Raw genomic sequence first — 25369 nt, 5'->3', positions numbered from 1 at the left:
TCAGCCCCAGGCTGCTGATGGGAAGAGGTGTCACCCGATGCTTCATGAGCAGCCCAGCTTCCCCATGGCCAGACCTGACTGCTCAAAATATTTGCTGAGTACCTGAGAAGTCTCTCAGCCACGGTGCTGGGGCTACTCCCTGTGGCAGAACCTGCCCTGCCTTCTCCTCCAGAGGGTGGAAACTGGCTTCTCAACGGAGCCAACTGTGCCGCAGAGACATGGCCATCAAATCCCTGGGGAGAATCCGCATCATCCCCGTGAGTGAGGGCATCCCCTCACCCACCACTTCTTGCCACCTCTCAGCTCACCAGAAGCTCACTCCAGTTGGTGCTGGGTTAGAGGAACATAAGGAATTGGTGGTGCTGGAGGAAGATTGGACACCTTGAGCCATCAGCTGGGCATGCTGGCTGCTAACCAGATATTTGCCTTCCCATCCAGTGCTGTTGGGAAAGTGCCTTCACAAGTGCCCCATTGCAGAGAAGAGCAAGGCCGGAGTGGATTCTCCATGGGAAATGTGGCCAAGAGCCAACCAAATGACCAAAGTAGGCTGGAAATTAGCATGCTGCAGGTCACAGAGGTCCAGCAATGAGGGCTGGGGACCACCTTGCTTGCATGCTACAGGCTTTGACCTGACTCTGAAATACTGTTGTCCTGGGTTCAGCTATAGCAGTCATTTTTCTCCTTCTTAGTAGCTGGTGCAGTGCTGTGTTTTTGACTTTCAGCCTGGGAACAATGCTGATAACATACCAATGGCTTTAGTTGTTGCTAAGTAATGTTTACTCTGACCAAAGACTTTCTGAGTCTCATGCTCTGCCAGGGAGGAGGGAAAGCTAGGAGGAAGCAGAGACAGGACACCTGACCCAAACTAGCCAAAGGGGCATTCCATACCACAGCACATCATGCCCAGTATATAAACTGGGGAGAGTAACCTGGAAGGCCCAGATCACTGCTCGGGTTGGGCTGGGTACTGGTTGGCAGGTGAGGAGCGGTTGTATTTTCTTCCCCTGTTATTTCCCATATCATTATTATTATTGGTGGTAGCAGTAGTGGGTTTGTGTTGCAGAATGGGTCCAAGAGCAAGGCCATGGATCCCTAGAGGCCTTGTGCGAGCAAAGCAAGGTGTAGGCCTCACAGGTAACCGAAAACCGGATGTGGGAGGAGAATGTGAAGGAAGCTGTGCGGAACTAACTAATACTGTTGTGACTAGTAGGCGTGGCTAAACACCATGAGGATATAAGCAAAGTGCGCCACAAATAAAGCAGAAGTTTGCTTATCACCCATATTGAGTTGGCGTGTCTTGCTTCTCCTCACCGCTAACAGGTTTGTGTTATACCTTAGTTACTGGACTGCTCTTATCTCAACCCATGGGAGTTACATTCTTTCAATTCTCCTCCCCATTCCTCTGGGAGCAGGGGGAGAAAGGGGGGGAGTGAGTGAGTGGCTGCGTGGTTCTGAGTTACTGGCTGGGCTTAAACCACGACGACTGGCTGGGAGAGGAGAGCACGTTCTGCACTGCTCTTTCCCGTCCCAGCTGGAAACCATGAGACAAGGAGGCACAAAATCACAAAATGAAATATAAACCTTTGTAAATAAGTAGAATCAGTTTTAAGTAATGTTAAGTTTGATGGCTTTGTAACAGTAGCAATGAAAAATAACTGAGGTGCATGATTCACAGAAAGAAAAAAAAAAGTAGAGTGCAGCTAGAGAACATAATGAGAATTCTTCTATAAGATAAACCATTGTAGTTGACATAGTTTTAGGTCCTTATGACCTTAGTACAAAATAAGTGGGGATGGGGAGTATCTAGGACTAGCAGATGTCCAGGATGGGCTACAGTTAAACTAACTGATAAGTAGAAGGACAGGATGATTGCTATGTCTGTAGTGTTAATTAAGATGGTGTAAACATCTACTGCACGTGCTTCAAAGGCTGCCAGAAGTGATGAAGATTGTTGGAAGGAGTAAATGACCGTCAGAGACCACCACCACATTTTTGTATGCATGCAGGGAAACTTTCTGAAAAATGATGCAATTCATACGGAGTCTCATGAATATGCATGTATGCCCAGTGACTATATAAGGACGGCTTGTGTAGCAATATGAGTACACAGGCTAGGTAGAGCTATCCCCCGTGTCTCCCGGTGCCGCAATAAAGTATACCTGCTTGTCAACTTAAACTTTGTTGGCGAGTTTGTCCTTGGAGTTTTCTCTGAATCAACCAACACGGCTTCTCCCTTCCTGAACTCGGGAAGCCCACGGCGGTCTTGGCACCACACAGGGACCCTCAGGCATCTTTCAGTCTTAGCACACCAGGACAGACCTTGGTGTTATTGTTATTGTTTGGTCGGTGCTTGGCTTGTGAGCATAGTCCACATCCTTTTTGGATAAATCACTCTCCAGCTGCTGCCGACAACCTTAAGACCAACAGAGAATCCTTGTTGTTTATCTCCCCTGGTTGCTTCTGGCCAAGCTGTGACTCAGCTGTCAGAGGTGAAGAACTCCTCATGCTTCATCTGAGCACTCATTAACCACCCAGAGCCATAAAAAGCAATTTCTTCAGGGCTCCCTCTCCGTTAGACTGGATTTTGAAGCAAGAGGGCTGGCCTGAGATTTAGTGGGAATATTCATAAAGATGCTCAATAAAAATAGATCTTTAGAGCTCAGAAACCTTGTATGATTCTGGGTCATATGACAGAAGGTTTCATCAGCAGTGAGTAAAGGTCTAGGCAGAAAAGAAAGGCAGATCCTACCCTTAGCTCTTAGCGAAGCCTACAGCTATGGCTCCTACTCCTGCCCCAGGACATGCTTGGATCTTTTCATCTTCTCATGGTGTGGAAATCACACAAATAGTGACTAAACTATTGGAAGATTTGGAGAATATTTCTTCTCCCAGGTGGGTGCGTGCTTTGTGGGAGGTGACGGGTGATTTCTGGTGCACTGGTGATTTTGGTGGTGTTGGACTTAAACTGGAACCCTGTGATCCAAGGAAATAAGCAAACAATTAAAAAAAGGCAGAATGAAATTTAGCAGACCCTTTCCCACTGCCCCAGCCACGGTGTCAGTGCTGTGCAAAGCCAGTGTTCTTCAGAGCTTTACCACACCGGACTTTATCAGGATGTCAGCTTGCTGCCAAGGTTGACCTCTATGAGAAGGGCAGCTGAATTCTATTCTTCACATCTTGAGAGGTGAGTGCAATGAAGCTTTCCCACACCTCCTCTCCGAGCTCTTGTTTTGCTCCTGAATTATCTGGGGGGGGGGGGGGGGCTGATCTAGGCAAAAGCTTGGCAGAAGTGCTGTTGTGAACGGCCACCTTTGGAAAGGACCCTCAGAAACCTCAGAGAGATGTGCCAAGGAGGGATGTCCTTCTAACGGGGTCCTGCTAAACCTCATTAGCAGGGTCAGCTTCTAATATGGGTCTTGTTGCTACTACCACACAGAGCACACAGTGCCACTGTCCACCGCTGCCTTTGACTGGTTGTTAGTGCTGAGAACTGTTGTGTGAAGCCTCTGCAGAGGTGCAGATATCCTCAGCATCTACCTGGATATTTACCCAGCCTCAAGGCCATGGTGTGCTGCCTATCAGCTGCTCTTTCACCTCCCTGTGTCTCTTCCCAGCATGGAGATACGCAGACTATCCCATCTTGATGTGTACAGGGAGGTGAAAGAGCAGCTCAGTATATAAACTGGGGGGAGTTACCCAGAAGGCCCAGATCACTGCTCGGGTCAGGCTGGGTATCGGTTGGCAGGTGGTGAGCAATTGTATTCTCTCCCCTTGTTATTTCCCTTATTATTATTATCAGTGGTAGCAGTAGTAGTAGTTTTGTATTATACCTTAGTTACTGGACTGTTCTTAGCCCATAGGAGTTACATTCTTTTGATTATCCTCCCCATTCCTCTGGGAGTGGAGGGAGGAATAAGGGAGGGGAGTGAGTGAGCGTCTGTGTGGTTCTGAGTTACCAGTTGGGTTTAAACCATGACAGAGCAGTATAAAAAATGTAAGTGGAAAAAATAAAGGTGTAAATATTGCATTTTACACCAGTCTGGAGTCTGCTCAACTGTAGGGAGTCAACCTCTGTCATTGTGTTATTGGTACAGGTCTTTACACGCTCAGGAAATGTGTGGATTAATGGCCGGGGGGCTGGTTTAGTGAAACATCTTTTCTTATTGATTTTCCCATCCCTCTATATACCTCTGCTTACTGTCACTAACTCCCCAGGCAGAAACCAGCACAAAAATAGACAAGATCAAGGAAAACAAAATGTAATTTGTGTAGCAGATACTGCTCTGTGTTCGTGGCTGTCAAACACAAGGATTAATTAGGGTGTTGCTGATCTTCCCACCCTTCTTGCCCGGAGCCCATGATCTGTATTTCCCTGGTTCTCTGGGGGAAATGTCCAGTGTATGGATGATAACTTCCTCCTGCAAATGGTGGATGAACCAACCAGGAGAGGGGCACTGCTGGATCTCATCCTCACTAACAAGGAGGGTCTGGTCGAAACAGTAAGGGTTGAGGGCTGCCTTGGTTGCAGCGACCACGAGATGGTGGAATTCAGGGTCTTGTGTGGTAGGACTAGTAGAATACCAAGTAGAATTGCAACCCTGGACTTTAGCAGGGCAAACTTTGGCCTTTTCAAGCAATTGCTAGGGGAAATCCCATGGGCAAGGCTGTTTGAAGGTAAAGGGGCCCAAGATAGTGGGTTGGCATTCAAGGATTGCTTTTTCCGAGCTCAAGATCGGAGCATCCCGACACGTAGGAAGTCAAGGAAGAGGGCCAGGAGACCTGCGTGGCTAAATAGGGAATTGCTGGGTATGCTCAAGTGGAAGAGGAGAGTTTACAGGTCATGGAAGGAGGGGCTGGCCACTTGGAAGGAATATAAGGCTGCTGCTAGAGGATGTAGGAAGGCAGCTAGGATGACTAAGGCCTCCTTAGAATTAAACCTGGCGAGAAGGGTCAAGGACAGCAAAAAGAGCTTTTTCAAATACATGGCAGACAAAACTAACACCAGAGGCAATGTAGGCCCACTGATGAATGGGATGGGTGCCCTGGTGACAGAAGATACAGAGGTGGCAGAGTTACTGAATGCCTTCTTTGTCTCTGTCTACTCTGCTGCAGGCAGTCCTGAAGAGCCCTGTACCCCTGAGACCTCAGATGAAGTCAGGTCAACGGAGCGGTTTGCCTTAGTCGATGAGGAATGGGTTAGAGACCAGTTGAGCAACCTGGACATCCATAAATCCATGTGTCCAGATGGGATGCACCCGCAGGTGCTGAGGGAACTGGCGGAAGTCATTGCTAGACCACTCTCCATCATCTTTACCAAGTCTTGGGAAACGGGAGAGGTGCCTGAGGACTGGAGGAAAGCAAATGTCACTCCAGTCTTCAAAAAGGGCAAGAAGGAGGACCCGGGTAACTATAGACCGGTCAGCCTCACCTCCATCCCTGGGAAAGTGATGGAACACCTTATCCTTGGTGCTATCTTAAGGCATATCAAGGATAAGAGGGTTATGAGGAGCACTCAACATGGCTTCACCAAGGGGAAAACATGCTTGACCAATCTCTTATCCTTTTATGAGGAAATAACACGGTGGATGGATGATGGCAGAGCGGTGGATGTGGTCTACCTTGACTTCAGCAAAGCATTTGACACAGTCTCCCACAGCATCCTCACAGCTAAATTGAGGAAGTGTGGTCTGGATGATCAGGTAGTGAGGTGGACTGTGAACTGGCTGAAGGAGAGAAGCCAGAGAGTTGTAGTCTATGGGGCGGAGTCTAGTTGGAGGCCTGTAACTAGTGGAGTGCCTCAAGGGTCAGTACTGGGACCAGTATTATTTAATATATTCATCAATGATTTAGATGAGGGAATTGAGTGTGCTATCAGCAAGTTTGCTGATGACACTAAGCTGGGAGGAGTGGCTGACACACCAGAAGGCTGTGCTGCCATCCAGCGAGACCTGGACAGGCTGGAGAGCTGGGCAGGGAATAACTTAATGAAATATAACAAGGGAAAGTGTAGAGTCCTGCATCTGGGCAGGAACAACCCCAGGTTCCAGTATAGGTTGGGGAACGACCTGTTAGAGAGCAGTGTAGGGGAGAGGGACCTGGGGGTCCTAGTGGACGACAGGATGACCATGAGTCAACACTGTGCCCTTGTGGCCAAGAAGGCCAATGTCATCCTGGGGTGTATTAGAAGGGGGGTGGTTAGTAGATCGAGAGAGGTCCTCCTTCCCCTCTACCCTGCCCTGGTGAGACCGCATCTGGAATATTGTGTCCAGTTCTGGGCCCCTCAGTTCAAGAAGGACAGGGACCTGCTGGAGAGAGTCCAGCACAGAGAAACTAAGATGATTAAGGGAGTGGAGCATCTCCCTTATGAGGCAAGACTGAGGGAGCTGGGTCTCTATGGTTTAGAGAAGAGGAGACTGAGGGGTGACCTTATAAGTGTCTATAAATATATAAAGGGGGAGTGTCACGAGGATGGAGCCAGGCTCTACTCAGTGGCAAACAATGATAGGACAAGGGGTAATGGGTACAAACTGGAACACAAGAGGTTCCACTTAAACTTGAGAAGAAACTTCTTCTCAGTGAGGGTGACAGAATACTGGAACAGGCTGCCCAGGGAGGTTGTGGAGTGTCCTTCCCTGGAGACATTCAAAACCCGCCTGGACACATTCCTGTGTAACCTTATCTAGGTTTTTCTGCTCCGGCAGGGGGATTGGACTAGATGATCTTTCGAGGTCCCTTCCAATCTCTAGCATACTGTGATACTGTGATACTAGTCACTTCATCCACTGTTGGTGGTGCTGCCTCATTCTAGGTCTTTGATGCTAATGAGTAGGCATATGATGATGGCAACCAGGTGATTATGTGCTCCCCTGGAAGACAACTGAAATCTTTTTGCATATTCTGCAGCTCATTCGAGGTCTGGGATTGAGAAGTTACCTCTTCTTCTTCCTCTTCCTCTGATTCATGTATTAATAACTCTGGTTCATATGCTGTCCCCTGTAATAAGTGCACTGGGTCTTCATCTTTCTTCAGTGCACGAATGGCTCTTTGTGGCTCTCATTTGCTTTTTCCCTTGCTTACAGGGGCAACTGATATTGGCATGGATTGGTCCTTTTGGTTTAGCTACAGTGTCTGTCACTAGGGTTGGAGTGGCTGCAGTGTCTGTCACTAGGGTTGGAGTGGCTGTTGTGTCTGTCAGCGGGGTTGGAGCAGCTGCGGTGTCTTTCACTGTGGTTGGAGTGGCCGCATTGTCTGTTGTCAGGGTTAGTGTAGCTGCTGTGCTTGGGGGTTGAGTTGCTGCATTGTCTGTAGCTTTGCTCAAGTAAAAAAGACAGCATTGCTCCAGCTACTAAGAAGGAGAAATATAACTATTACAGCTGAACCGAGAACACAAATTAAGGAAATACTTGGGGGTGGTGGAGAGAGATGATGGCAGTGTCTGTCCGCCTGGTTTCTCTGATGCAAGCTGGCATTGGCAGCTTTTCTGAGGTGGGATTGCGGGAAGCAGAGAGACTTGGCAAGAGGCAGGGGTGGAATGTCCCCAGTGAGGGGACATATCTGGTCCTGCAGAGGATAGGCAGGTGCTACACCCTGAGTTGTCATTACTAGTTGTCTCCACCCCCCGAAGGGCTAATTTTTCAAATTAACATAATTAATATTTTTAATAAAACTTATGCACCATTTGCGTTGACCCAGTGCAGTGGCAACAGCGGGGAGGAGTTGGTGTGTTTGCTGAGCAAGGGTGAAGGCCACATCCCTCTGGGGGTCTTGGGTTGATCCAGAGATGCTTTTTGCCCTGTCTCAGGCCATGGGAAGGACATGCTCATTGCTGGGAGTGGAGAAGACACCTCTGACCAGGTTCATCTGCTTCCTGCGCTGGTTCACCATAAAATCCTCAGCATGAGCTGGCTGGACACTCTGAAGTCCCATGTGCTCTGCCTGGCTCTGCAGGTGAGCAGCCTGGCATCTTGGGGGGAAGGTGTTTTTGGGGTGGTGAGAAGGACACCCCGCACCCTGTGGGGTCATCCCTCAGTGGGAGTTGCTGGCCCCCCTGTCACCATAGCTGGTTTCTGCCCTGATCCTGATGCCATGCACCTGGAGCATAACTGTTGCCTGGGTGGGAAGGGAAGAGCATCTCCAAGAAGTCAGAAGACATCAAAAAATGCTAGGGAGCAGCCCATAATAACATCTTCTGTGTCACTTCTGGGTCATGCAGGAGGAGAGCTCAAGGCAAGAAGGGTGAGAAGAAAATGCAGCATCTTGAGATGGTATTTGCCAGCAAGGTGGAGGAGTAGGAAGGCTAGTGTGGCACGGGAGTGTCAGGACACTATGTACTGGTGTTGTTGCCGCCACTTAATTCTGGGCTTCAGGCAAATCATTTAAATTCCCCTTCTTTGAAAAGAAGGAAAAGACCATCTTATCTCGCAGCAGCCTTGATGAATTTCCTCTGGCAAAACCCTCTGGAGTCTCAAAGGCAGAGACACAGCAGATGCGTGGCTTCTCCAGGAGGATGCTGCTGCCTCCTTCCAAATCACTCTCAGAAATATTTGGTATGTTCAGAGTATTCACCCCTCTGTCAGGGTGAGGTGGGTTTCCCGGCATCTCTACCCACAGGATGAGGCCACAGGCTCTGAGATAAAACATAAGTAAGGAAAGGCACTTGCTTCTGAGCAGGTCAGGGAGCACCTCCATGGAGTTTAGCCGATTGGCAGCTCAGCTTTCCAAAAGTATCCGTGCCACAGTGCTTTAATAAATGGTGATTAAATAAAACAGATTTATTTTTCTTTCCCTGTGAGCTAGTGATAGATCTAATAGATACAGAAATTTGGAACTTTCTGTATATTCCTTTCCCTCCTTCCCTATTTCTTCTCTGCTTTTTTTTTTGGAGCTGTGTTCCATCCCACAGGGCATGGTGTTACCTGAGCCATGGCTCACCAGTAAGCAGCTTCACATCCCCCCCCTGCCTGCAAGACAGGGTCTGGTGTTTTGTAAGGCCATAGAGAGAAAAAAATAGGTACTACTCTGTGTAACTGCATGAGCAAGCTGAGGGAAGGAGTTGTTTGTGGGGAGAACTAAAAGGAACATTATAAGTCCATTACAGTGGCTTCCCAACACCAAAATCCCTTGGAGGGATGGTTTTCCCAGGCCCCCCTGCCCTGTCATAGAATCATAGGATCTCAGACTGGTTTGGGTTGGAAAGGACCTTAAGATCACCTAGTTCCAATCCCCTGCCACGGGCAGGAACACCTTCCACTAGACCAGGAACCCCTTCCACTAGACCAGGTTGCTCCAAGCCCTGTCCAACATGACCTTGAATGCTACCAGGGATGGGGCAGCCACAGCTTCTCTGGGCAACCTGTGCCAGTGCCTCACCACCCTCACAGGGAAGAATTTCTTCCTTATATCCAACTTAAATGTCCTCTGTTCAAGTTATAACCCATTCCCCCTTGTCTTATCTCTACAGTCCCTCATGAAGAGTCCCTCTCCAGCATCCTTGTAGGCCCCATTCAGATACTGGAAGGCTGCTCTGAGGTCTCCACGCAGCTTCTCTTCTCCAGGCTGAACAGCCCAAATTTTCCCAGCCTGTCCTCTGGGATGTCCTTCTTGCTCTCTCCTCCTGGCCAGTCCAGTGAAATGCTGTCATGGTTTAAGTGCAGTCAGTAACCCACGCAGCCTGCTCGCACACTCCCCCCTTTTCTCCCCCCTTTTCTCCCCCCCCGCCCTTCTCCCCCCTTCTCCCAGAGGGATGGGGAGGAGAATCGAAAGAATGTGACTCCCACAGTTTGAGATAAGAACAGCCCAGTAACTAAGGTATAACACAAACCCACTACTGCTACCACCAATAATAATAATGATATGGGAAATAACAAGGGAAGAGAATATAATACCACCTGCCGATACCCAGCCCGACCGAGCAGAGAACTCGCCCTTCTGGGTAACTCTCAGTTACATCCTGCGCATGACGTGCTGTAGTATGGAATACCTCTTTGTCTAGTTTGGGTCAGGTGTCCTGTCTCTGCTTCCTCCCAGCTTCCCCTTCTCCCTGGCAGAGCATGAGACTCAGAAAGTCCTTGGTCAAACTAAGCATTTGAGCAGTAACTAAAAACACTGGTGTTATCAGTGCTGTTCCCAGGCCGAAAGTCATAAACACAGCACTGCACCAGCTACTAAGAAGGAGAAAAAATGGCTGCTACTGCTGAACCCAGGACAAATGCTGCTGCCAGATCCATGATATGCACAGTTGCTGTATCTCACCTCTCCGTCCTATTTCTTCTCATGGGCACATGCCCTGTGGGAGGCAGCAGGGGAGTGGCGGGAGGAAAACCAGCTCCGGGCCCTGGCACCCGGCACCAAGAAGCCACTGGCATCTCCCCACAGGCTGGCAGTGACCACCCCAGGACAGGCAGCCTCCATCATGGACCTGGAGAAAGCAGGTGAGGGGGAAGCTGGGATGGGGCACTCCCATGGGCACTCTGGGGGAAGGATGGGGTGGGCGCCTGGCACCTGCCAGCATGTACCAGGGGTCCTGTCCCATTTTGGGGTACACATAGCCATATGGTTGAGCTCACTGGGGTGAGGATTTTGGGTGTTGGTAGAAATCAAACACCAGCCAACTGCCATATGGCACCAGGCCACCAATGAATTAGTTGGGTGAACAGAGCCAGTGAGCACCAGAAAACCCGCTGCTCCTGCCTCCCTCTTAAGGAAAATGGAACACTTGTGGAAATGCTGGCAGCATTCATGGCCATGACGGGGCAGAGAATCCCTGTAGCAACTCCTCTCCCAAGGATGCTCTTGCAGGAGGAAGGTGTTAGAGCAAGGAGGAGAGCGTTATCCATATGGGATCACCCCTGCCCAGCAGTTTAACTTGCATCCAGGGGTTGTGTCTTTGAACCTGGCTCTGCAATCAGTCCCAGCCTGGGATTAGTGTGGATGATGTGTGCAGAGCCCTGGTGCTTCATGTAATCTTGTCTGTAATCTATCCCTGCATGCTCCCCCAAGGGGTGAGAGCTGACATTCTTGTTAACTTTAGACATTTTGGGGTGGGTTTTGTGTGTGCTGGGTTCAAAGGGAACGTCACAGTCCCCTGCCTGAGCTGGGCTGAGCTTTCAGTGTGTAAAGAAGGAAAAACTGGTTCCTGTTGTCACTCTTCCAGGGTATCCAGCCCAAGTCAGGGAGACAAAACCCAGCGATCACTTCTGCAGGCATTGCCGGATAAGTCCCATGGCATGTAGTTAACAGCAGAGCCATGGTATGGTCCCAGCATTTCATTTTCTGTCTGCTGGCTCTTTAACTCCTTTGAGCAGTAGAAAGTCTGATTCACAGACAAAAAATATCTTGCTTCTTGTATTCAGGACATTTCCTGTAAAGCAGGCAGCATCTGCTGCAGGCAGCAAAGCAATTCCCAGCATCACCTCCTGCCTTAAAAATCTCAAGGTTTCTGGTGGCAGCAGCTGAAATCCATGGCAGGCAGGGAAGGGCACCAGGCAGCCGGGATCCTGGCTGCCACTTTGCCCACCACTGTGACTCAACCCCTCACTGGGAATGAGTCAGGCCAGCTCATTTCTTCTTGGGAACTACCAAGTCATTTACGGATTCATTTGGTAGGCTCTGATGTACAGCCAGGTTGGCTTCTGTCAGCACCGGTGGCTCCATTAAATGCATGGAAAACCATGTTTAAAGTAGGAGGAGGAGGTTGGGAAGCCGAACACACAAGGATTAGGTAACATGGCTGTCCAGGGTACCCATCTAATTTTAATTTGGCTTCCATTATGTTTGTGTGTAATGATGCAGTCTTTAATAACATGATCACATCCTGGTTTTCCACCAGCACTTTCTCATTCAGTAAAAAGGATGCCAGGATGAATCAGAGACATGGTGAAGGCAGTTGTTATCTGAGTGAGGTGGCAGCACCTTGGCATGTGATAGAGCTGGGTCATGGCATGGTGGCCTGGGCAGGCACTTGGTGTTATGGCCTGGGATGCTCTGCTGGCACCAGCACATCCCTTTGGATCCCATCCCCCCTCCAGGGGCTCACCCAGCTGGACTCACGCTGTTGGTCCTGCTGACCCTGGTCAGCACCGTGGCATTCAGGATGTACCTCCTGGCACATCACTGTTCTCCATGGGACTTTTGCAAGTCCTGCTTCCTGCAGTCCCACCTCCACTGCAGCCCCTGGGATTCTCCCCATAGCCAGCATCCCCTTCCCCAGCGAAGCAGCTTAACTACAGAACCAGTTTTCACCAGCTTAGTTTCATAGGTTGTAAAAAGATAGCATTATTTTTAACCACAGAGTGTGTCTGTCACCCAAAAATGACATTGTCTTTAACCACAGAGTGTGTCTGTTTGAGTCATGGTATTTCAAACCCTTTGTTTTGTTCCCTTAATAACTTAGCCCCAGCCCCAGTATTGCAAAGTCTTAATATTGCAAAGCCCAGCCCCAATATGTGAAAAAAACACTGTTTCTCTCCCAGTGAGCACTAAGGGGCTCTTCATAGAATCGCAGAATCCCAGACTGGTTTGGGTTGGAAGGGACCCTAAAGCTCAACCAGTTCCAATCCCCTGCCACGAGCAGGGACACCTTGCACTAGACCAGGTTGCTCCAAGCCCCATCCAACCTGGCCTTGAACACTGCCAGGGATGGGGCAGCCACAGCTTCTCTGGGCAACCTGTGCCAGTGCCTCACCTCCCTCAAAGGAAAGATCTTCTGCCTAAGAGGTCATCTCAGTTTCTCTTCTGTCAGGTTAAAGCCATTCCCCCTTGTCCTGTCCCTACAGCCCTTGTCCAAAGCCCCTCTCCAGCTTTCTTGTCAGCCCTTGTCAGGCGCTGGAAGCTTCTCTAAAAGGTCTCCCCAGAGCCTTTTCTTCTCCAGGATGAACAAGCCCAGCTCTCTCAGCCTTTCTCCAGAGCAGAGCTGCTCCAGCCCTCAGAGCATCTGATCCATATCCCTCTGATCCATGTCTCCTGGCTGGGCAAGGAGAGCTAGACTGGCACCTATTGGTGCCTAGTGAGTGCCCTGCAAATGTCACCCATCCCTCTGCCCTGTGCACGTCAGCACAGCATGATGACTTCACAAATGAGCCACATCTCCATCCTTGGGTTCTGCATTCCCAGTACACCCAGTCTCAGGGTGCTTCTCCCACACAGTACACCATCAAGATGGTGGAGGTGGAATCAGCCAAGGCCAAATAAGCCCTGTGTGAGAGCCAGTCCCGAAACCAGTACCTGCAGGAGCAGGTGGGGGTGCAGAGTCAGGTGATGAAGGAATAGGAGCAACAGCTGCAGAGCTCCCAGCAGACAGCGGCTGAGCTCTGAGCTCAGCTCTGAGCACAAAGAACAGAAACCACCCGGCCTGGCTCCATGTGCTGCGGTGTGGTAGTGGGTGGTCACGGCTCATGACACCCCCCTTGCTCCTCTCCCACCCAGATCACGATGTACGAAGCTGAGCTGGAGCGAGCCCATGGGCAGATGCTGGAGGATACACAGGTGATGGAGGAAGAGGAGAACCATGCCATTGAGGAGGTGTTTTCCCATGCCCAAGTGGAGATGAAGGCAGTGCATGAGAACCTGGCAGGTGAGGAGGGTGTGGGGGGCCATTGCTGGGGTGTTGTGCCACATGCCCCTCACCCTGCCTCCTGCCTGCAGGCATCTGGACCAACCTGCTGACACTGCAGCCAGCGCTGTGCACCCTCACCCACGACTACAACAGCCTGAAGCAGGTCTGAGACTTCCCCCTGCTCCTCCAGGAGACCCTGCGAAGTGCCAGGGCCAAGGTGAGACCCTCCCATCCCCAGGGCTACCACCCCATGCCAGTGGAGATGCTGGGGGGGGGGGTGTCACTGAGCCACTGGTCTCCATACCCCCCAGATCAGCCAGGCCATCGAGGAGGTGCACATCACCAACCAGGAGCTGCTGTTTGCAAGTACCGCCATGAGCTGCAGCTCCACAAGAAGTGCTACAATGAGATGTTGCAGCTCAAAGGTGAGCACCCTGAGGGGGGGACAGGGGAGCACCACTCCACTGCACCCCAGCAACATGGCTTGGGTGCTCTGCATCCCTCTAAGATGCTTGGGTTGGCGACGAGCTGTGTTGGTCAGCATCATTCAGCCTGCTCAGTGTTTGACGGTGACAGGGGGTGGCAGCAGAATGTGCCGGGGCTGACACCATCCCTGCAACCCCCTTCTCCAAGGAAACGTCTGTGTTTTCAGGCAAGTCCTCCCCATCACGAAAGAGGATGGTGAGGGTGTGGAAGCAGCCAACACAGTGACCTTTGATGATGATGATGACACCGTCCTGCACCTCCTGCACAAGGGGAAGCTGGTGTCCTTTGAGCTGGATAAGGTCTTCCCCCTGCAAGCATCCCAGGAGGAGGTGGGTGCTGCCATCCATGCTGCTGGTGTGATGGGAGAGACACAGCCATCTTCTGACATCCTCCAGTTCCCCCCCAGGTCTTTCAGGAGGTTCAAGCCCTGGTCACCTCCTGCATTGATGGCTACAACATCTGCATCTTCGCCTATGGGCAGACAGGAGCAGGAAAAACCTACACGATGGAGGTGAATTTGCCTGGCTTTGCTTCCCTCTGCTTCCTCAGCTTCCCATCACATGGTGCCCAGTCTCAGCACCCTCCCCTAACCAGGCTGGTGACCAGCTTGGACCTGGTGTGATGGTCACTGCTGCTGCCAAGGGGTTTGTGCAGCCCTCCACCCCCCCCCCCCCCCCCCGGCTTTGCTTCTTCTCAGGAAAAAAGTGCAGAAGAGGGTGACACATCCTCCTCACATTTCTCACCCCAATCCATCAGGGAACAGCAGAAAACACAGGGATCAACTAGCAGGCCCTGTAGCTCCTCTTCTCTGAGGTGCAGAGCAAAGCAGCTGACTGGGACTATGCCATCAGCATCAGCACTGCCAGGATCTATGATGAGTCCCTCAGGTACAAGCAGGGGACAAAGCTGTAATGGGTGGGCCACCTGGGCATCACCCCACACTGCTCTCTTCCTGTCCCACCAGCCCTGCCTTGGCTGTGCAGCTTATTCCTTGGACTCTGGATTTGTCTGTGCAAGGATTTATTTTTAATTTTTTAGTTGATTTTGGTACATGCTGCCCTTTCAAAGCACTCTCCCTTGAGCTCTGTTACTTAGGCTCCCAGCCCTTCCAGCACTCCCAGGCACTGATGCAGTGGCCAGGGCATCCCCCTCTCCTCCCTGCCCCTTAACCCCCCCCCCCCCCCCCGATGTTATAGTTAGAAATAACTAACTGGGAGCATGAGAAATCTTTTGCTCCCCAGCCCAGCCGTAGGCAGGAGGCGCCTGGATGAGGCTGGGAATTCAGCCATATGAATAATAGGGATGGCAATAAGTACTAGGTCTGGGTTGGGTGGTAGTTGGGCAGATGGGGAGTCAAGAGCCAAGGGCTGTGACTGGGATGTGAAGCATCCTGGAAGGATCCAGCTGATTCGGCAGCCTGGGCACACAGCTCTGTGAAATGAGTGGTTGTGTGCTGGAGGGGGCCCAGCACCTGTCACTTCCCCGGGATGGTAATGGCTATAATGGGTACCCCTTCACCCAGGGACCTGCTGGGGAAGGAGCCACAGGAGAAGCTGGAGATCAAGCTGTGTCCCAATGGCAGCAGGCAGCTCTATGCGCCAGGGCTGACCAAGTTCAGGGTGCAGTGTGGAGGACATCAACAAGGTGCAGGGGTGTGTGGGGAGGCACCAAGGGCACAATCACAGAGTCACAGACTGGTTTGGGTTGGAAGGGACCCTAAAGCTAATCCAGTTCCAATCCCCTGCCACAAGTAGAGACACCTTCCACTAGACCAGGTTGCTCCAAGCCCCATCCAACCTGGCCTTAAACACTGCCAGGGATGGGGCAACCATTGGGGGGTTCTGTGGTTTGTGACCTCCAGATTTGGGAGTATTTCTGAAGCACTGGGGATCAACAAAGATTAAAATAGGTCCCTGGGTGTGATGTGATGGTCACTGTCCCTTGGGGTGACCCACAAAGGGTTAAAAATAAAAGCGTGGGGGCCAGGTGGCTCCTAAAGGATTAGCAGGATACCAGATGTCACCACAGAGCCCTGCCTGTCACCCTCTGCCTTTCCTGCATCACCCAGGCTGAGACCTGACAGCAGTCATCATCCCAATGGACCAGGCACCTTGTGGGGGGCTGTTGCCCGGGTTACAGGGTGTTTGTGGTGGGTTTGGGGCAGTTTGGCCTCACCCACCCCCCACCCCACCCCACCCCATCTCCCTGGATTCCCCCAGGTCTTCAAGTTTGTCCATGTCAACCGTGCGACAGAATGCACTAACTTGAACGAGCACAGCTCCCACTCCCATGCCCTCCTCATCGTCACTGTCTGCAGGCTTGACTGCAGCACAGGGCTGCACACCACAGGTGGGTCCCAGCCACAAGACCCTCACTGGGCATCTGGGCCACAGTGTCCCCAAGGGGGTGTGTGGGGCTGGACACTGATGGCAGCCATGGCCAGGGGATGTTTGCTGTGTGTCCCCCAGGGAAGCTGAACCTGGTGGACCTGGCTGGATTGGAGTGTGTGGGGCAGTCAGGCACAGAGGGCAGCTGGCTCCGTGAGGGGCAGCACATCAACAACTCCCTCTCAGAGCTGGGGGACGTAATTTATGCCCTGTGCTCCCAGCAGGGCCACATGCCATTCTGCAACTCCAAGCTGACCTACCTGCTGCAGGACTCAGTGGCAACAGCAAGACCCTCATGATGGTCCAGGTAGGGGCTGAGCACTCAGTGATTGTCAGTAGCAGCGTAGGGTGGGGGGATGGCTTTGGTCTCTGCTATGGGAAGCAGGAGGGCTGTTGGTGGCAGGAGCTGGGCTGGAGTGGGACAGGGCTTGGCTGTGGGGTCTGCAAGCACAGGGCCAGGGGAAGTTCTGTCCTCATCTCTGCACCCCAGACAAGGCTGAGGGATGGGGGATGAACTTGGAGGGCCATGCTCCTGCCCTCCCTGCCTGCACATGGGTACGGGCTCTATGCGCACGATGTCTTTGTATGTTGGTATCTCCCCATCCCCTCTCCTGCTGGGAGGATGTTCGACTCTGGCAGTCCCTCCATCCTTGCCCTGTGATTGCCCCCTGCCACCTGCCACAGCTTTTCCTGGCTGTCCCTCAAGCCAGGGCAGTTGGTGATAGGGGATCCGATCAGATCACATGGAGCTAGCCCGGGTGTGGATGGACAGGGCTATCTTGGGAGCGGCAAGTTAATAATAACATCTGGCTGGGGCATGGCCTGGTGTGTTGGCTGGAGCAGGAGGGCAGCCCTGAGGGTGCAGACAGCTGGTGGGGTGACTTTCTGCCCACAGGTCTCCCCCACCAAGAAGAACACTAGTGAGACGCTGTGCTCCCTCAAGTTTGCTGAGAGGGTTCACTCCTTGGAGCTGGGTCCAGTTTCTCACAAGGCTGAGCTGGGCTCCTGGCCCAGCCAGGAGCATCTAGAGGTAACCAAGGGGCCGCTGGTACTCATCCTCTTCCTTTTCACTCCTGGGGGGGGGAGGGGCGGGTGTCCTCCTGTTTTGCCCCCATGCATGGCCCCAAAGCTGTTTGCTGTTGGATGTACCCCTAGAGCCACCTCCATTAGGGACCATCACCTGGTGGGGCACAGGCTGTCCCCAAGCAGTGGCATCCAGCTGATGCTGCCACTTTGGCTCTTCCAAGCTGTTTAACACCAGCCCCATGGTACCCCAGAGCACATTTGGACACCACATTGCCCATGAGCCCATGCCTGTTTCTTCCCTCTGGGACTGGCACAGGTTGACCCTGGGGCCGTACCCCATCATCTCCACCCAGGGTGACTCTCCAGGGACTACAGCACCCCCCAGCTGGGGCCATGTGTCCCCCAGCCTGGGGCAGCTCTCCATCTACACCACCTCCATCTGCAGGAAGCTCCAGCCCTCAGGTGAGTGGTGGGACACCCCAGCTTTGCTCTGCACCCTGGGTACCCCACCAGGGTCCATCATCATTATCATAGGCTCCTGCCCCCAGCCTCATCCCAGCCAGGCACTGGCAGGCAAAGCCAGTGGGGGGGGGGGGGAGCTAGATGATTTGTGATCAGCTCATTAACTAGTGGCTAGTTCACACTTCCCCAAGAGTGCCCTGGTGTGAACCCACAGCCTGGGGTGCCCATGGGCTGAACCTTTTTCCCTTCGGTTTTAGGCTGAATTAAGGGCAGCCGCAGATGCCAGGTGAGTGCCTACAGCTGGGAGCCAGTGGAGGGCTCTGCTTGGCCCCGCACAGGGCAGGGCAGGAGCGCTGGGCTCTGCCACTTGCAGGGATGCTCATGGGATGCTTGTGAGACCAGCACAACGCAGCACCCACTGGAATGCTGCCGATGGGGCCACTGCAGTAATGGCCATGCCCACTGTGACCCGCGTGTCTCTTCCCACAGGGAAACTGAAGATGGTGCCCCTGAGACATGTGCCAGCCCTGGCCCCAAAACTGCTGCAGGACCGGGCCACTCATGGCACTACTGAGACCCAGCTGCTCAGAGACATGAAGGCTTTGGTCCTGTTCCCTTGCCCAGCAGGACTCGATGTGAGGGTGACAGCACCTCTCACATGAGCAGCACAGGGCCAGTGTCTCCCAGCAGCCAGACCCCCATCACAGGGTGGGGACAGCGGTGCTGGGCAGGAATCTGCCCCCTCAGACCCTCAGTTCTGTGACCTTTCATTGTCACTGGATGGATGTTTTTAGCCCAAGTGGGAGCTCCTGGGTGCTCCCTTCACCTCTCCAGCTTTGTTTCTAGAGTTACCTGGCTGGAGGGGATGCTCAGAGCCATGGGAGCTTCTGGAAATGGCCCAGCCTGGGGCTGCAACGGGGGAGCTGCCTCATGTCTTGCAGAGCAGTGCTTTCTCTATTTTAAGCCAGAAAACAAATCCCAGAAGCTCCTTTCCCTGTAGGTTTCCCAAGGCCTGTTGTTGCATGGAGGCACCCTGATGCCTGGATGAGCCAAGCTACCATTGCCCGTGGTGCTGGTGCTGCCCTGGCACAGTGGTACACAGCCCCAGAGTGGGTTTAGCGGTCTCAAATGAAACTATTGTAAAGTTCTTTACCAGTTGTCTTGTCAAGAGATATCACAGCGTAGTCAAGATGAAAGTGTTTGAAATATTTATAGCCTGTTTACATGGTCTTGGAATGGAAAACAAACAAAAAACTGCTCCACCCCTCCAGCCCAATTTCCATTTTGTTTATGTGTCAGGATGGAGGTTGGCAGGGGCATGGGAGGAGGTGGCATTGCCCCTCTGACCTATGAGCACCGAACCTTGGGTATACTTCCTATTGCTGCACATACCCGACTGGGCGCACTGATGGCTCCTTCCCACCAGCTCCCTTCCTCTTGCTCTTCTACAGCATATTTGGTACCATAGTCAGGGGTTTGGGTATCTAGAACATGGGACTCAATTTAGTAGGCCAGGTCTACTGGGGGCTGGCAGAGCTGGTCTGACAACGAAGGGGGAGAGTGGTTTTGGTAGGAGGCTTGCCAGACTGGTCAAGGAAGCTTTAAACTAGATATGTTGGGGGAGGGGGACATCATTCTATCCCAACACACCCAGTCAGTTGCCAGCACCTACAATAAATGCTCGGAGCAATGTAGAGATATTCCAGCCGCTCCAGCCAATGAGCCAGCTTCATTTGGAGCTCGGCTCAGATGCCTCTATACAAATGCCCGTAGCATGGGGAACAAACAGGAGGAATTAGAGATGTGTGCATGTCTACGGGGATATGATATAATAGGCATCACAGAAACATGGTGGGAGGGCTCCTATGACAGGGGTATTGGAATGGAAGGTTACAGGCTGTTTAGAAAAGACAGGCACGGCAGGTGGGGAGGGGGAGTTGCTATTTATGTTAGGGATAAGCTGGAGAGTATGGAAATCTGTCTGGGAACAGGTGAGCAGTCAACAGAGAGTTTTTGGGTCAGGGTTAAAGGGAGAACAGCAATGGGAGACGTTACTGTGGGGATCTGTTACAGACCGCCTGATCAAGAGAACTCTGTGGATGAAGCACTCAATAGACAGATAGGAACAGCCTCACGCTCGCAGGCCTTTGTTCTCATGGGAGACTTCAACCACACTGACATCTGTTGGAGGGACTGTACGGCCCAGCAGAAGCAATCCAGGAGGTTCCTCAATTGTGTGGAAGACAACTTCCTTCTGCAAGTAATAGAGGAGCCGACAAGGAGAGGTGCCATGCTTGACCTCGTGCTCACCAACAGAGAAGGGCTGGTTGGAAATGTGACGCTCCAGGGCAGCCTTGGTTGCAGCGATCATGAGATGGTTGAATTCGAGATCCTCAGGGCAGAGAGAAGAGCGTGCAGCAAGCTCACTGCCCTGGACTTCAAGAGAGCAGACTTTGGCCTCTTCAGGAACCTGCTTAGTAAGGTTCCATGGGATACAGCCCTAGAGGGCAGGGGGGCCCAAGACTCTTGGTTAATATTCAAGGAATACCTACTACAAGCTCAGGAGTGTTGCATCCCAACTAGAAGGAAGTGCAGCAGGAGGTCCAGGAGACCTCCTTGGATGTGTAAGGAGCTGCTGAGGAAAATATGAGGGAAAAAAGAGGTTTATAAAAGGTGGAAGCAAGGACAGGTGGCCTGGGAAGAATACAGGGATGTTGTCCAGGAAGCTATGGACCAGGTTAGGAAATATAAGGCCCAGTTACAATTAAACTTGGCTAGGGATGTGAAAGATAACAGGAAGGGTTTCTATAGGTGCATTGCACATAAGACAGACTAGGGACAATGTGGGCCCTCTACGGATGCTATCAGGAGCACTGGCTACCCTGGATTTGGAGAAGGCTGAGGTTCTTAATGACTTCTTTGCCTTGGTCTTCACTGGCAAATGCTCTGACCACACCACCCAAGTCTTGGAAGGCAGACGCAGGGACTGTGAGAATGAAGACCTTGGGCTCACTGTAAGAGAGGATATGGTTTGAGACCATCTTAAGAACCTGAATGTAAACAAGTCCAGGACCGGTCTTGTTCAACATCTTTGTCGGTGACATGGACAGTGGGATTGAGTGTGCCCTCAGCAAGTTTGCTGATGACACCAAGCTGTGTGGTTCAGTTGATATGCTGGAGGGAAGGAATGCCATCCAGAGGGACCTCAACACGCTTGTGAGATGGGCTGATGCCAACCTTATGAAGTTTAACCATGACAAGTGCAAGGTCCTACACCTGAGTCAGAGCAATCCCAGGCACAGCTACAGGTTGGGCAGAGAAGAGATTCAGAGCAGCCCTGTGGAGAAGGACTTGGGGGTGTTGGTTGATGAGAAACTTAACATGAGCTGGCAGTATGTGCTCGCAGCCCAGAAAGCCATCCATATCCTGGGCTGCATTAAAAGGAGCATGACCAGCAGGTCGAAGGAGGTGATCCTGACCCTCTACTCTGCTCTTGTGAGACCTCACTTGGAGTATTGTGTACTGTTCTGGTGTCCTCAACATAAAAAGGACATGGAACTGTTGGAACAAGTCCAGAGGAGGGCCACGAGGATGATCAGGGGACTGGAGCACCTCCTGTATGAAGACAGGCTGAGAAAGTTGGGGCTGTTCAGCCTGGAGAAGAGAAGGCTGCGTGGAGACCTCATAGCAGCCTTCCAATATCTGAAGGGGGCCTATAGGGATGCTGGGGAGGGACTCTTCATTAGGGACTGTAGTGATAGGACAAGGGGTAACAAGTTAAAAGTTCAACAGGGGAAGTTTAGACTGGATACAAGGAAGAAGTTCTTTCCTGTTAGGGTGGTGAGGCACTGGAATGCATTGCCCAGAGAAGTTGTGAACGCTCCATCCCTGGTGATGTTCAAGTCCCGGTTGGACAGAGTCTTGGGTGACATGCTTTAGTGTGAGGTGTCCCTGCCCATGACAGGGGGGTTGGAACTAGATGATCTTAAGGTCCTTTCCAGCCCTAACTATTCTATGATTCTACGATTCTATGATATTCTATTAAAAAGAAAGCAAAAAGGGGGAAAAAATAGCCTTTTGTAAGAGTAATGTTTATATGTATTTTAATAATTAAAAAAAGCCTGGTTTGTAACAAAATGTTTTTCAAATAAACTGCTGAAGTCCATCCTCCTGTACTGCTGTTGTTTCTGCAGCAGGATGATTGGGTGCTCCCTCCCCTTGCACATCACCTCCCTCACAGCTGGGAAAGCCCTTGAGATGACTCCTCCCGGAGCTGTGCCTAGGCAACACTGGCAACACAGCCCCCAGACTGCAGGTATTCAGCTCCCTTTGTTACCAAGAGATGGAGCTGTCAAACACTAAGTAAGCCCTAGCATTGCAGCACCTTGCTCCATCTCATGCTTCTCCCTGCTGTGGGGACTGGAGATGCGGCTATGTTATACCCCAGTTGGGTCCAGGCATGGGATCATCACCAGAAAGACCCTGGGTGAGGCAGCAAGCAGCAGCAGCGCAGGCAGGACACACAGGAGGCAGGCAGAATATTCAGCCCCAATCCTGTAACATCACATTGCTGGGGCCTCTTGCTGCACAAGCCACAGAGGACAGCAGGGCACTCATATTTATTCCTTTTGTTTTTTGTTGTTGGTTTTTTTTTTGTCTTGAGAGGTGGGACTTTTGGGACCAGTTTTGTTCAACATCTTTGTCTGTGACATGGACAGTGGGACTGAGTGCGCCCTCAGCAAGTTTGCTGATGACACCAAGCTGTGTGGTTCGGTTGATACGCTGGAGGGAAGGAATGCCATCCAGAGGGACCTTGACACACTTGTGAGGTGGGCTGATGCCAACCTTATGAAGTTTAACCATGGCAAGTGCAAGGTCCTACACCTGGGTCGGAGCAATCCCAGGCACAGCTACAGGTTGGGCAGAGAAGAGATTCAGAGCAGCCTTCTCTTCTCCAGGCTGAACAAACCTCACAAGCTTCAGGTATCTCCGCATCCTTGCCTTGATATCACTGGAGCTCCACACAGTCTGCACAGTGTCCAGATTCTTGTGGCGACTGGTGTGCACCACACACATGATCTCGTGGGCTTTCCTGGTCTGGGAAATGGCTTCCTCATCCAGAAGCTCTGACTGGCTTTGGTTTTCACAGACTGAAAGCACAGACACCAATAGAGCAGCAATAACAGAGCAGGGTGACACAGGAGGGTAGGAGCTTTCTCTGGCCTAGGTGACAGCTGATTTTGGTGTCCAGAGTCCCAGCAAATACTGACTTCCTTGCAGATTGCTTTAAAATAATTTTGAAATAGAAATGTTCAATTTGTTTTGATTTCAGTTACTTCTCTTTTGCCTTTTCTACTACATCAGTCACAAATATGTTTGAAGCTTTGGAGAAACTCAAAATCTAAAAAAAGGTGAATTAAACTTAAGTTTTTAAAACCGACATATTCTGATGAAGAAATGTTTTCACATTGTCGTGGTTTAAACCCAGTCAGGTAATTCGTTCGCTCACTTCCCCCCCTTTCTTTCCCTCCCCCTGCTCCCGGAGGGACGGAGAGGAGAATCGAAAAGAATACAACTCCCACGGGTTGAGATAAGAACAGTTTAGTAACTAAGGTATAACACAGATCACTATTGCTACCACCAATAATAACAACGATAAAGGAAATAACAAGGGAAGAGAATACAACACCTCAGCACCACCCGACATAACTTGCCCCCCTCAGCCCGACCAAGCTCCGACCGATACCTCCTCCAACCCTGCAGTCTCCCAGCCCTTCCGGCTAACTCCCCGTTACATCCTGGGCATGACGTGCTGTGGTATGGAATACCTCTTTGGTCAGTTTGGGTCAGGTGTCCTGTCTCTGCTTCCTCCCGGCTTCCCCTCCTCCCTGGCAGAGCATGAGGCTCACAAAGTCCTTGGCCAAACCAAAACATCCTTGTTATCAGCTCTGTTCCCGAGCTGAAAGTCAAAACACTGCACTGCACCAGCTACCAAGGAGAAAAAATGACTGCTACTGCTGAACCCAGGACACACATAAACCCTATTTTTCACATAAAACATTCAGCTGAAATCAGCAATTTTTTTTTTTTTTTTAAAGCAGATATCTTACACCATTTATCATTTATTATCCTCTCATTTTGATTCCTGCTCAAGCCCTGCTGGAACCACTACTTCCTTTGCTTGCATTTTGAGTTTGGGATCATAAGGATCTTCTGCTCCTCTCCCTTTTGGGGACAAGGAATACCCTCCCCAAGAGAGGCCAGGAGGCCTCTGAGAGTCAAGAGACAAAGATTGCCATGAAATAATTATGTATGTGTAATGGCAGACAACAATTTTCTAAATAAATCACTGTCTAGCACATTGAATTGTTCAGTGTCTGAGCCCCATCCCTTGCTTTCTGCTTTGATAGCATATTCTTTGAGTGTGGATCAATGCTGTTGTGTTCATATCAGCCTGCTATCAATCACAATGGGGGCTGTGTCCAGCAATCCTGAGGTGCTGATTCCACAGGAACTGCATGTCAGAGGAGCTGGGAGGCAGGAGAGGCACCAAGTGGGCAGAGGGTGAGCAGGAGGTAACATGCTCTGATTCAGTACTGAGGACTGCAGGCTGCAGAAAGCAAGCAGTCTCTTGCACATCAGAGAACCTCCTTTCTGATGCCACCCAACACAGACACCAGCTGAAAACTTGTCCAGAGATAGTGGTAGAAAGTCAGAAGCCTTTAGGTAAATGGGCTCATTCCTGTCTGCAGGAATTACCAACAGCTCTGCTCTGGTCAATGGAGTTGAACAGGCAATTGGTGGCCTCTAAACTGGATCAGGCTGCAGGAGAAACTGGGATAAAAGCTCTAGCAGCAGCAGTCTGGCCCTAGCCTGAAATCCTTTTTTCCTGACCTGCTTTCCTCTTGCAGCAAGGCCCTAATATAGAAGCAGTTTCCAATTTACTAGCATAGTTTAAGAGGCAATAAAGTATCTCTCAGGTACATGCCAAGATGTAATTAAGGTTTGCAACGAACAGGGAGATGTCCCAGCAGAAGTGCTAAGTGCCGACATTGATATCTAAAATCAGGACAAGAGGCTGCAGCCAGCCTGAAGGCTAAGAGAGAATTCTAAAGAAGCCAAGATAATATATCTTGCACTTGGTCCTCTTCAGAGTGCTCCAGTTTTGAGATGCAAGCAGAAACACCACTGCAAGTGCAAGAAGTGAACAAAAGCAATAGAGCCATCACCTGTTGGAGGCTTGGCCTTTGATTCTACTGCTCAGGCAAGACTCAGGGCAGGACAAAGCCTGGAGCTGAATTTTTACTGCTCTTCAGTGAAGGAATCAGCTTTCTTCGAAACTGTAAAGTCTCGAGCATTCGTGCATCTTTCACAGTGGGAGCATGAACAGCTATTAACAGATCAAACAGTACATACAAGTCCTTGATTTGGCAACGGTGTCTGGACATCTGCAGCT

The 25369-nt window shown here is 51.2% G+C and overlaps 1 pseudogene; it reads left to right on the top strand.

Annotated features, from left to right (window-relative positions):
- The first annotated feature begins 218 nt into the window (after positions 1-218).
- LOC130607150 (kinesin-like protein KIFC3) lies at positions 219-18548 on the top strand (annotated as a pseudogene).
- The last annotated feature ends 6821 nt before the right edge of the window (positions 18549-25369 follow it).

Source organism: Pezoporus wallicus, unplaced genomic scaffold (genome assembly GCF_028554395.1).
Source record: "Pezoporus wallicus isolate ANWC-B61680 ecotype Strahan unplaced genomic scaffold, APGP_CSIRO_Pwel_v1 contig_7036, whole genome shotgun sequence".
In the NCBI taxonomy this organism is placed as follows: domain Eukaryota; kingdom Metazoa; phylum Chordata; class Aves; order Psittaciformes; family Psittacidae; genus Pezoporus; species Pezoporus wallicus.
Note: the sequence above shows the minus strand (reverse complement) of the source record. Positions and strands in the feature narration are given on the sequence as shown.